The sequence below is a fragment of the Phacochoerus africanus genome, chromosome 7 (assembly GCF_016906955.1).
Source record: "Phacochoerus africanus isolate WHEZ1 chromosome 7, ROS_Pafr_v1, whole genome shotgun sequence".
Classification (NCBI taxonomy): Eukaryota; Metazoa; Chordata; class Mammalia; order Artiodactyla; family Suidae; genus Phacochoerus; species Phacochoerus africanus.
This window is the reverse complement of record NC_062550.1, coordinates 52770067-52783915: the sequence shown is the minus strand read 5'-3', so window position 1 is coordinate 52783915 and position 13849 is coordinate 52770067.

The following is a 13849-nucleotide window of genomic DNA, read 5'->3' as shown; positions in this document are numbered from 1 at the left end:
ATGGTCTCTGTGAAGAGGTGGGTTTGATTCCTGGCCTTGCTCTGTGGGCTAAGGATCCCAAGTTGCCATGTCTATGGCTTAGGCTGACAACTGCAGCTCCAATTTGACTCCTAGCCTGGGAACTTCCATATAGTAGGTAGAAAAAGAGTAGAAGCACTTAATGGGAGGAAGTTTGCAATGTGTCCTAATTTATCACAGAGGACGCAGGGCCCCCCAGTGCAGCAGGGCTCCCCTGGTCAATGTGCATTCTGACTTGGCTAAAGATAATGGGGTAGAGTCCTGCCCTGAAGATCAGCAGAACATATATTTCATGATCAAATCTTCATTTAAGAACTTTGAAGGAGTTCCCAGAATCTTTCTGTGCCTCCATCTCCTTATGCATACTATTGGGTTTAAGAGCATAAGAAGCTCTAGAGGTCATTTTGCCACTGATTGAGTGACCTCAGAGAAAGACACAATTTTGCCAAGCTTCCGTTTCCTCATCTGTAGGCAAAATAAGGAAATAATCATCCTTACCTCAGAGGTTTCTGTAGGGAATCAACTGACATAATGATTGCAAAGAGCTCAGCACAAGGCTCAGCAAATGGTGAGTGCTCATAAATGACTGTTACTATTTTTCTTTGTTAAAAAACCCACAACTGTGTCTGCCGTCTGCCTTGCTCAGAGAAAATGATAGAAGGGAGAAATCATTAAGTAGCATCAGAAGAAAAAGAAATAAGACTGAAATTGAAATGCACGGTAAGTGCCGTTAAGTTCATACACATGAGTGTGAACAGTCTGAAAATGCTCATCTGTAGTTTCAGGTTGCAGGACTTGGCTTGTGTGTATGTGTGTGTGTGTGTGTGTGTGTAGGTATGTATGTGTGTAGGTATGTATATATTTATGTGTTTATATTTGTGTATCATGTATATGTGTGTGTGTTTGTATGTGTGTATTGTGTGTTATGTTGTATGTGTGTTCATGTGTTATATATGTGTTATGTGTGTTGTGTATGTATGTATGTGTGTAAATGTATGTAAGTATGTGTGCATATGTATTGTATTGTGTATGTGTGTTGTGTGTGTTATATGTGTATCGTGTGTTGTGTGTGTTGTGTGTATGTTATGTCTGTGTGTGTTTTTATGTGTGTATATTATGTGTATGTGTGTGTTATGTACGTAGGTGTGTTATATGTGTATCATGTGTGTTATGTGTATGTGTTATGTCTGTGTGCGTGTATGTGTATTGTGGGGAAAATGGAGCATGGACAGGGAGGGCCAGTAAGGAGAGCAGCAGCGGCCATGCCAGGATGCCAAGTTCACCATTGTGGCCTGACTCCTGCTGCCCCTCATCTGGACTTCACCTTCTAGGATCCTATCACTTGCAGAGCCATAACATGGAAGCTGGCTTGGACTCAGTGCTGTGCTGAGACTCAAGGCAGGTCAAGCCCCTGGCTCCCTCCCCTCTACTTAACCAAAGTTGGCCCAGCAACCTCCATATACCATCCCATCCTTCAGCCCTGAGGATGCTATGATGTTCTCAGGTGTAGACAAAATAATGCCCTCACGACACTGGCGCTTGTGTTAGGAGATGGGCAGAACGGAAGAGGTTGAGGTTTGGGTACAGAGGAGAAACTGCCACAATGAGATTTTCTACTCTTCCTAGGAAAGAGAATGCAAATGAATACTTTATCTCCAAAGTCTGATAACTCAGTTTCATCAATAGGTTTACCACTTTTTGAAAACGTCGGTCACTTGAAATTCAAAACAATTTTGAGTGAAACACAGAAGTGTGCTCTTCTGCAGTGCTGTATGTGTGTGTAGACATGCATCATGATTAACCACCTCCATGCAATTCCCCATTTAAGCCTCATGATAATCTTCCAGTCAAGAATCGTTTCAGTGTCCACTGTTTATATATTAGGAAACTTATGCTATGTAGCTAAAAGAGTTACCTAAGATTACCCGATGGGGCCAGTAACCTTACCTTCCCACAAAGAATACACAGACACATATGAATAAAAACTTCGAGTCTGAACACAGCCTTTATGTGTATGAAATGATGAGAATAATTGTGAAACAGTAACTTTTTCCTTCCTCTGGTGTTTCTCTCTTTCCCTTCAGTGGTTAGAGCAGGGAATCCAGCCCCTGACTCAGAAGGGCTACGTGAGGAGGCAGAAGACATCCTCTGGCCTTCCTATATTTGGTTTCCAAGAGCCCAAATCTTTGGAGAATATGGATGATTCAGGGTATGAGGCCAGCTAGTGGAAAACACAGAGACAGAAAGATTTCCCTTCTAGACTTTGAAACAGTTTCTTTGGGATGGTAAGGAGGAGGGACAGAGGACAAGTTAGCCCTAAGGGGACAGTGGCTGAGAATGTGTACGGCAGCCAAGGAGAGATAACCTGAACCCGGGCAGGGAATTAGCACTCAGGCATGTGGGACAAAGGGTGGCTGAGCAAGGTTTCTCCTGGCCCCAACATACGAAGAAAGCAGCAGAAAGTTCCTGTCACAGAACCAGCAGGGGAGCCACAGGCCTGAAGGTGCCAGGTGGACAGCTGACTGACAGTTTGTCTGTGGCACTCTTTGTGGCACAGACTGCGCTTGAAGACTTCATCACAGCCTTCAAGTACTTGCCACAATGTCGAGAAGGAAGGATCCCATCAAAAGTCCCCAAGTTATAATTTCCACCATGCTGATAGAGTGAGGTCTGAATGTAGAAATTAAGTCGAATTTTAGAAAAATAAATGACAGCTTGCACACCTTAAGTTGTAGACTGAGATTTAAACCCACCATTTTATCTTAAAAAACAAAACAAAACAAAAACTGCAGTGGCAGAACTTCAGATCTGTCGTTCTTACTTACAGAACATGGCAGACTCTGTTTCTCCAAAACAAATCAAAGGATATTTTTCCATCCCCTTATCTGACCTCTACTAAAAGTTTAAAACTAGAAAAAGCCATCAGATAGAATCGTGTGAGCTCTCCCTCTGGTGAAACCTCTCATAAAAAGGACTTACGCTACTCATTGTCCAGATCTCAGATATCTAAAATTTAGTGCATTCCAAGGTAGACATTGCATACTGGGGGCCTTATCTCAAAAGCAGAACTGACATCTAGAAAATATAGGGTGCTCAGTTTTACTATCTGTCCTCTTAGGCATTTTGAACTCAAAGTTTCCTAATCCCAGTGACAAAGAACATAGATGTCTCTGGAATGGAAAACAGATCCAAATGATTGGTTAAGATGATCCTGCACATATAGTGTTGGTTAATATTTTTTTCATGATTTTCCTCAGTTAAAACTCAGCTCTTTTTTTTTTTTTTTTTTGCTTCAAAATGAGTCTGATAAAGTCATTGCTTTTCTTTTTCAAGGTGCTATAAGATGGAAGTATACATATAAGACAATTATTGCACGTTGGTGCCATTTACTGTCTCTCTCTGTTTTGGTTTTTTTCGGGTTTTTTTTTTTTTTTTTTTTTTTGGCTTCTCAGGCAAACACATCATTAGCTTTTATGCCTCTATGGTTTTGGTCCTGCTGTTCTCTCCACGAGGAACGCTGTTCTCTTCCCCTTGGTCCTGGTAAATTTCCCTCCTGCAAAGTCCTCGTTCCCCCACCCCCTGAGGGGCCCCTCACCCCCCTTTGCTTCCATCTTGTGTGAAAGACTTTGTGTTCACTCACCTTCTAGCAGTGACTCACTCCCATGCTGGAGTCTTTGCACTTTTGATCCTGCTGCCTGAGACGCTCTTCCCCGTTCACTTCTGTGCCTTCTTCAATTCTTTTTGCAACGTCTGTCTTCCTAGAGAGGCTTCCTCTGACTACTCACATTAAAAGTACACCAGAATCTGGGAGTTCTATTGTGGCTCAGTGGTTAACAAATCCAACTAGGAACCATGAGGTTGCGGGTTGGATCCCTGGCCTTGTTCAGTGGGTTAAGGATCCGGTGTTGCCGTGAGCTGTGGTGTAGGTTGTAGATGCTGCTCGGATCCTGAGTTGCTGCGGCTCTGGTGTAGGCCGGTGGCTACAGCTCCGGTTCGACCCCTAGCCTGGGAACCTCCTTATGCCGTGGGAGCGGCCCTAGAAAAGGCAAAAAGACAAAAAAAAAAGTATACCAGAATCTGAAAAAGAATGAATATACATGTGTGTGTGTAACTGAACCGCTTGCTGTACACTTGAAACTAACACAACATTGTAAAGCAACTATATACTCCAATAAAATTTTACAAAAGTATAACTATTCTCATTCTTCCCAATCTCAGACCTTTCTCTGTTTTATTTTTTCTCTTTAGTGCCTATTATTTTCAACCATACAATGTCGTTCACTCATTTATTTACTTCATTGATGGTCTTCCCCGCTCTCATGTAAAATGTCTGACTATTTTATTCACTCCTCACAATCCACAACACCTGACACACAGTGACAGCTCGATAAATGTCTGTTGAATGAATGTATGACTGTAGGACTACACTATTGCAATTACAGATCTACCCACTTATCTATGTCCTATGCATTCTCACATGTCCTTTAGCAGTTAGCGCTGGGCTGAGCATCCACAACTATTTACAGAGGGAAAAAAATGCATGGAAAAACTGAACTACCATGCCTTTCTTACAGCTGAGATAGGATGGAAATTTCACCCTAATCCATAGCATATTTTTGTAATATCATAAAATAACAGTATTTCCTGGGCAATGGAGGCAGATCTTTTTTTCACTAGCAAGCAGATTACTTAAAAATATCCAGAGAGTAGTCTGAAAACATTATTTGAATACTTTTCCCCCATAAGGCAAGTCATGAAATTCCACTCTAAATATTTATTGAGTGCCGAATATCTGTCAGGCATTATGACAGGCACTAGGCATTATACAAAGTCGCAGAATTTAAATTCAGCCCCAAAGTGGACTGAAACAATAGAAAAGACTGGAGAGTTTTACTTGAATGTCTCTGTTTGTGAACAATATGTCTAACTCTAGAAATTCAAGCCCTGTACATGGCTGCAAGCGAGGAAAAATAAAACCATAAAGTGAAATTCAAAACATTAAGAAAAGAGTGGAATCTAAAAGAGAGCAGCAGTTAAAGTAGAAATAAACCAAGTGAAACTGAGTTACACAAGAAGGCCATGCCACCTTGTGGGTACTGGGAGTATTTAACCATTCTCCTTGTAGAACTAGAGAAAGAGTGGCCAATTAGAGAGGGAGCCATTGGAAAACATTTCAACAATTTTTTATGGTAAATAAAACACATGGTAATTCTTTTTTGATACTGGAACTGTTGAAAGCATTTTTTAAAATCAAAATACAATACATCTTTAACCACTTTGATGAGAGAAATAAACCATAGGCGATGACGGATGCACTGTTTTATTTTTTTTAATTTTAATTTTTTATTTTTTGTCTTTTTGCCTTTTCTAGGGCCACTCCCACAGCATATGGAGGTTCTCAGGCTAGAGGTCTAATCGGAGCTGCAGCCGCCAGCCTATGCCAGAGCCACAGCAACACGGGATCCGAGCGGCATCTGCAACCTACACCACAGCTCACGGCAATGCCAGATCCTTAACCCACTGAGCAAGGCCAGGGATCAAACCTGCAACCTCATGGTTCCTAGTCGGATTCGTTAACCTCTGCGCCATGACGGGAACTCCAGAGGATGCACTGTTTTAAAACAAAGTTTATCTTTATAAATGAACTTGAATATCTATTTAAAGATTCAGGCATGCACTCTTTCCTGCTTTTTCTCTGAACAAGCAAGGTAGATTATTTAAATGATATAGATTATTTAGGCAAAAATATTCAAACAATGAAACCAGCAACACATATGCGTTGATATAATGTCCTGAAGAATATCCAGAGATTTAAATGCCTGCATAAACTTGTACCAATATATAGCTCAAAATTTAAGATATTATGTAATGAGAAATATGCCTTTTTAGAAACATTAAAAGTACTAGCCATGAGGTTACTGCATGTTTCTCTTGCTTGCAGATAAATCTATTTTTGTGTTGAGATGATAATTTGGGGACAAAATAAACATTTGTCTACACTAACAGGTCTATGATGCTACATAAGTCTTTCTAGAAGGTAAAAAATACAATTAATTATTCTTATAGGAAGAATTGTCCCTGGTCTCAAATTAGAATCTTAGAATCATAAACTTTAATACTGGAAAGTACCTTAAATGAGGCAGAGAGACCAATGACTCATTCTAATGAATCCTTAGGCAACTAAATTATTTCATCTCCTGTTATTCTTTATTTGAGAAATGACCAAAAATGAACAAAGAAAAACCCTCCTGTTGGCAAGTATAAAAGTGTAACAAAAGCAGAGTAACTGGTATAATTGGATGCTAGGGTATTACAGATTATTGAATGCAGAGCTTCCTAAAGATATGTGTTATATTCTATTCCCAAAAGTTATTAAGATGTGTCATTAGGAAAAAATTCTTTAGGATACACTGTACTAAAGTAAAGCTGAGGTCTTTAACTGCAGAACTTTTCATAGCCTTTACCATGCTAACGTAAATTTGGAGGGTATAGTATGCAGCATTTCCCAATTTATTTTAATTTATTTTATCATTTTACTTCTGCAGACAATTTCACAAGTCTAAGGCACAAATTTTGAGAACTCTGATCTAAGCCAAGGAATTGACACCATATTGGTATGCAACTTGCTCAACGCACCACAACTAAAAAATGGCATAGACAGGCCTAGATCTGAGTTTATTCTAATCCCTAAATTTAGTGGCTTGTTCTTTGCATGGTGTCACACTGCATTCATCCTTTCCAAATTGTTACAATTCAAAGTGACTGTTCTGAAAAAAGTAAACCCGTTAAGAAAAAAACTCACTAAAAATCTCTTTTCACAATTTTATGTTATACTGTATATAATCATTGACCATCAGAAGACCCAACACCTCCAACTCTGCCCCACCCCTAGAGCTGCAACTTCCCAAAATGTCATCTTTGTGGTTTCCTCAAAGTGAGACCACCAGATAAGAATAGTAATACAAATTAGTTTGATCAACTATAGTGTTTCTGCCTTTCTTAGGTTCAAACCCAGATGTATAGTCAAATTGGTTGGCTTTAAAATGTTCATTTTGAGAAAGTGTCCTTGACTATAAATGAGTGATTCAAATATTTAGAGAGAAATTTTCATGCTTACTCAGTGATGCGAAAAACCATGACATTTACCCAAAATAAGTCTTCATATGCTCGAGCTCTTACTTTCATGTGGAAGAGTGGGTAGAAGGGGAAGATGTGGGGGTCGTGGGGCTGAGTAGAGCAAAGGCATGCTTTTCTCAAGATCATGGAGCAAAAGGGTGGGTGAGTACAAAGACATATCTGCAGGTCTTTGGTGATTGAAGAATTGTCCTGGAAGCCCAAGACTCATATGCAGATGGCTCCAGGATGTCTTGGAGGGTAAAAAATGGCTCTCTAGTGCATTGGGATCCTGTTCTGGTGGAAATGTTCATTCAGCTCTATTAAATAATGTAATTTTTATTGCTTTAGAAGATTGACTGACACTCCTGTTGTTCTTTAGCAAAAAAAAAAAGACACCCTGAACTTGATAAATCCCTTCAAGTACCAATGATATAGAAACCTGGAAAGTAGGAACCTCCGTGTAAGACCCCCAAACACCTGTTTTCAAGATCGCTCCCATCCACAGATGCCATTTATCCCTCTGAGGCATCCTTCCTTCCTCCTCTTGTTCTCTGTATGTTTTAGACTAAAGGAATTAAGGATTATGTTAGCAACATGACTGGAGTAGTTAAAAAAAAAGAAACTAAATAAAAAGGATATTTAAGGCTCTCATTTGGACAAATTGGGCCTTAAATCCCTGCTATTGAGGAAAGGTTGTGGTTTTGTTTTATTTTAATGTGTTGTAATTGTCATCCTAATAGAATGCATTAAAGTAGACCATTGCTCAGTTTTCAAAGTATATTTTTAGAGCTCCTGTCAACTCAACTTTTTATTAAGATGATGCAAAAAGAAATAGAAAGGAAAAGTACTGAATATTAAATCTTTCTTCAGCCCACTGTCTGATTCTCTTAAGGTCTGTGCTGATATTTTTAGGCTTTGAGCACATATAAAATTTCATGGCTGTTTTAATATACATACAGGCTTGAAACAGATGAAAGCTTCCATCTGAGTGATATAGATTCCCACTCCCACACGCAGGACTCAGACAAAACACATGAAACTAAGTTTAACTACTCCAGAGGAAAAAAAGCTAATTCAATCCTGCCAGGATCTGAAGCTGAGATTCTAAGGATTTGAGGCTTTTTAAATCTGTTCTTTAGCTTTTTAACACACTTCCCTCTGTGAAGAGCTCTCACATGGAATCAATCCCGGGACTTGTCTGGTGTCTGCAGAGTGAGCCTTCATTATTCCACATGGATGTGATCTTGGAGACCATGATAAACAACAGAGTATGAAGTAAGTGAGCAGAGAGGTTTGTTTTCTGGGAGGAGGGGGCAAGGTCCTTCAGAGAGGGTTCATTTCTGTTCCTGGGTAAATGAGGAATCTACGAAGACATTAATAACATGAAAATGAAGAGTGGTGACCTTCTTTCCATATGCAGTTAAACTACAAAGGAAAGGAGGGGACAGAGTTTTATTGACAACTTATTATGTACTATGCACTGTACAAGGTTTTTTTTTGTTTTTTGTTTTTTTGTCTTTTTTGCCATTTCTTGGGCCGTTCCTGAGCCGTATCTGCAACCCATACCACAGCTCACAGCAACGCCGGATCCTTAACCCACTGAGCAAGGCCAGGGATCGGACCCTCAACCACATGGTTCCTAGTCAGATTTGCTAACCACTGAGCCACGACGGGAACTCCAAGGATTTCTTTTTTTTAAAGATACTTTATTTAATTTTATGCCAGGAAACCTCATACGTGAGTTTCCCATCTTTTTCTTTTTTACTGTAATTGATTTACAGCGCTATGTCAAATTCTTCTGTACAGCATAGTGACCCAATTGTACATATTATTTTTCTCATACTATCTTCCTGTCTTTTTTTTTTTAACAGAGAAAAAAAAAATGAGGGCTCAGGGCTTACATATTTTGCCCAAGTCTCTGTAATAACTAGGAGTGTCAGAATCCAGTTAGAACTTTAATACCAATTCAATTTATTTCAGCAATGGAAAATTCCTTTTAGTCTATATAACTGGAAGGGACACAAAACCTACCTACATAGCAAACAAACAGTTGCTCTACACTTAGCCATTATTCAAATCTTGCACAACTGTTCCAGCCATTGGGAAGGCCCTTCTGAACGGAAACATGTATGTTTGAGGTCTCAGGTTGAGAAAAAGATCTTGCCCTTTTTATTAGTAAGTCAAAATCCCATCATGTTTCTTTCTTTTTTATTTTTAAGGTATAATTGACAAATAAAATTATAACTTATCATGTTTCCTAAAAGGAAAATAAAACAGTCAGATTGCCACCTCCATCCCATTCAATACTTCCAATGTCAAACATCTACCAATTTCACTTTTGTTATGAAGTTCAATGGCTCTTTGCAGACTAAGGAATACACTGAAATGGTTTGAGTCCAGGCCCATTGACTAAAATGCTACAGTCTTGTCTCTCTCATTAGGAGAGTGACCATTCATGACAATATGTCACATGAGGATTTTCAGAAGAAATCTCAGTGCGTATCTTTTAACAACCTGTAACCTTAATATGGTATTTGATAAACTGCCAAATGTATTGTTCGCCGAAATGTACTTTCCAACTGTCAAAAAAGAAACAAAAACTCAACCATTCATATTTCCAAACTTGTTTTCCTGCACTATTGTTTTCAGTTGAGTCCTTGTAATCATCAAACAAAGGCTATTTGTCGCTGCACTCTATCCCCTTCCTTCCAAATATGGGGAAACAATTCTCTGTTTTCTATGGGTCTATTGTGTTTCTCCACATCTTGAAAGAGAAGCATTGACTGACCTTGGTTCCAGACGGTCTTTTCAAGGAAGCTTGTACCACAAACAGGCTTTGAATATAGAGACAATGTCTAGATTCAGGGCAAAAAGCAGTTTTGCTTAACAGCTTTGGAAGATGGAAATAATGTCTCCCTCTGGAACAAAGGGCAGGTATACTTACTGACGATTATAAAAGATTGTGGTTCCCTAAGCTCAGAATTCCTCGCCTGTAACATAACCCACTGTGCGTGCACCCAGCCCACTTCACCAACCTGGGTCAACTAATGCTAGAAAGAACTGGCACAAAAATGCCAGTACTCGGACTACTTCTATTGCTGCGAGTAATCAATTGTTCTTTGTCTCCGATCTAGGAGTTTTGTGTCTTCTACCAGCATCTACACTACTGTGGCAGGCTAACATTTTTGCTTGAAAGTGGGGTGAAATAACAGACACTTGACAGTGTCTGGCCATTTAAGAGATGAAGATGGGAAGCCAACTGGGACATGGCAGCATGAAGAAGGAAAGGTGGTAGTATCACAGGTCAGTTAAAGGGACTTAAGGGAGTCCATACCATCAATAGTGAATATGTCAGCCAAATTGTAAATGTTCCTTCTCTTTATTGCCTGTTAGGAGGAGGTATTTGGAAAGTGGTTGAAGACTGAACACAGGAAGCAGTTCAAAGATGACTGCCCAAACACTGTTCTGATTGTTGCTAACTCTCCTCCAGGTCACGGGGTCAAGGATAGGGATGGTAGTGCTGTGGTGAAGGGAGGATTTCCTTTCCAACCTGACGGGCAGCCTCCGTTCCCCCACACTGGAACAAACAGAAGATGTATCATGGTGTGCTCCTTTTAAGACAGAAGTGGCAGGGACATAGCACTTACACTGAACATAAAAGGAGAGAAAAGGTTGACCACATAGTAGAACTTGGCCTAATATGCTTAGGATATCAGGAGGTGGGATGCATAACATTTATCAAGAAAGAGTGACAACAGTTGGCCTATCCATTGGCTTGCTCACACTCTGCTATCATGCCTACCTTAAATCTCTTTGGAGATGACAGTAAATGTTTCAAAGGTTTTTTTATGATCAGGTGGATAAAAAGAGGCCATTGGCCTTTTCAGGAAGATTTCCCCTGAGAAAGACTCCCAGGAGAATTGGGGGGTTTTTTGTCCTTCAGGCTTTACAATTGTTAAAGATGACCCACTAGAGAGTGATAAATGGACCCAAAAAAATGTACATAAATTCTTAGGTCAGTATTGTTATCCTGGAAAACTTCCCTAGTCCTTAGGATGAACATGGGCAAAAATTTAAGATGTTTTCTTGGTAACAGCCAACAGTTTCCCCAGAGTAGGACGGATCTTCAAAGGAAGTTGATGGTGTCCAGTCAAGCCAGAATCACCCAGCCATAGCAAACCTTGTAGCCCCAGCTAGAAAGCAGTATGTCTGTGGCTGCAGAGTCAAGAGGTCCCCAAAATGTAAATAGAAGGTACCAGTAATGATGGACTTGTCACTTGACATAGGGCTTTTGGTAAGACAAAATCATGAGAAATTTTTTTGGTGGGGCCATTAATTCAGTATAATGGAGATAATGTCTCCTTCTAGAACAAAGAGTGTAAATATTTATTGCCCATTGTAAAAGATCCCAGTTCTCTATGTGCAACAGGCTCCTTTCCTATAATATAACCCACTGACAAAGTTGTGACCTGGCCCTCTTTGCACCACTTTGTCGGAATTGGGGCTCCAAGAACTGATGCAAAAATGCTGATGATCTGGCTTCTTTTGTTGCCATGAGTATTAAAATGTCCTTTGTCTCTGACACAAGAGTCTTGTGTTTCCTGTCAGCATCCATGGAATTGTGACTTCCATTTGTCAGCTTGCCAGAAAAGGAAACTCTCAGATTCTTCACCATTCTTGACACCAAATTTATGACCTTCTGTAAGGATTTAAGAACTTAAATAGAGGAGTTCCCATTGTGGCTCAGCAGTAAAGACTGTTATCCATGAGGATGCGGATTCCATCCCTGGCCTTGCTCAGTGGGTTAAGGATCTGGCATTGCTGTAAGCTGTGGGGTAGACCACAGACGAGGCTCAGATCCTGTGTTGCTTTGGCTATGGTGTAGGCCAGCAGCTACAGCTCCAATTCAGCCCCTAGCCTGGGAACTTCCATCTGCTATAGGTGTGGCTCCAAAAAGCCAAAAAAATTTTTTTAATTTTTTAAAAAAGAAGAAGTTAAATAGACACACATTTTATGTGTGTTTTCTGTTATTTGGAAAAACATTTAAGATAGGAAAAAACAATTCATGAAGGTAAGCACAATGGCAAGGGAGGAAATAACCGAAATACAGCTGAGTTTGATTTAAAGCTTTTCCTATTGCATTGCCTGAGAACCCACTGAGCCTCCCTATTGAAGATTTAAAACTTTGATTTGTAAACCAAAGTGCTCTTGGGAGTAGAATACACTAGGCCACCAGTGGTCATTCACAATTGGGGGTAAATCAAAACAATTCCATCTCTCTGTTTAATTGGAATCATCACCCAGAAACATTGATAACTTGAAGATTCAGCAAGTCTGGTCCATGGCATTCTCTGTATCCCAAAGAGAAATACTTGATCACTTTTTGGAGGTGAGTGATTTGTAAATTTGGACAGTCTCAACATTTCTTATTACCTTCAACTTCACTTTTAAAATATTGACATAATCCGGGAGTCTAATTTTTAGAAGTTTCAATAAATATTTGTTGCTTTCATTTGAAAGACGGATATTATTAAGAAACATGCTGACGAAGTTGAGGTAGCCAAAGTTTTATGAAATTAAGTCCATGAGTACAATTGCTAATTGAGTCAGTTAACTTTTTTTCAGCTGGGTATAAATAAAATACAGTATTGCTTAGATACTTTAAAAAATATTGCTGGAAGGAATAGGTGCATAGATCTGTCATTCAAATCATCATTTTTCTGTAACTGAGTGGTAACAAAAATATACTTCTTTCAGATAATCAAGAAAGACAGTCTGTAAGATTAAAACAACAGAGCTTTGCATATAGTGGACTTTAGTAAATATTTGCTAATTGGAATTAATTCAATATGGTAGAGAGGAAGACACCCTGGATCGAGTTCTAGGTTCAAATTATCTCTTAAACACAACTTTGAATGTTTTGCTCTACCAAAATAAAGTGACATAAAATTTCCTTAAGTCAATGTTTTCCTTGAGCCTACCTGCAATATTTTGTTGCCCAATTCCTTTAGCTTTGCTGTGGAGTTGATGCCTGCTATATCAGTAGCTAAAAATTAATACTCTCCTGATTTTCAGGATCTCTCCACCCTATTTTTTTTTTTTTTTTGAATTGGCAGCACTGTGGCATATGGAAGTTCTCAGGCTAGAGGTTGAATTGGACCTGCAGCTGCAGGCCTATGCCACAGCCATAGCAACACTGAATGTGACCCACGTCTGTGACCTACGCTACAGCTTATGGCAACACTGAATCCTTAACACACTGAAGCATGGCCAGGGATTGAACCTGAATCCTCATGGACACTATGTCAGGCTCTTAACCCACTGAGCCATGAAGAGAACTCTGTCTCCACCCTATTTTTTAAATATAAAATGTGAATATCTATTAAAGACAAAAAAGTGATATATGTATGTACTTAACATATAAATATATTTCCACATATGATGACTCTCTTATCCTCTTAGTTTAGGTAGCACAAATTGGAAGAAGAGTGTACAGTTATCAAATATGGTTCCAGAGTTCTCTTTAAGTTCAATGAACTTGATGTTACTGCTGCATCTTTGCAAACCTATGACTGTTGTCATTCACAACTTGGCTTTATTTTCTGAGAAGGGAAAAACTAGGAAAGGAACAGCTTTGGAGTGTGTGTGTGTGTGTGTGTGTGTGTGTGTGTGTGTGTGTGTGTGAAAGAGAGAGAGAAACAGAGACAGAGACAGA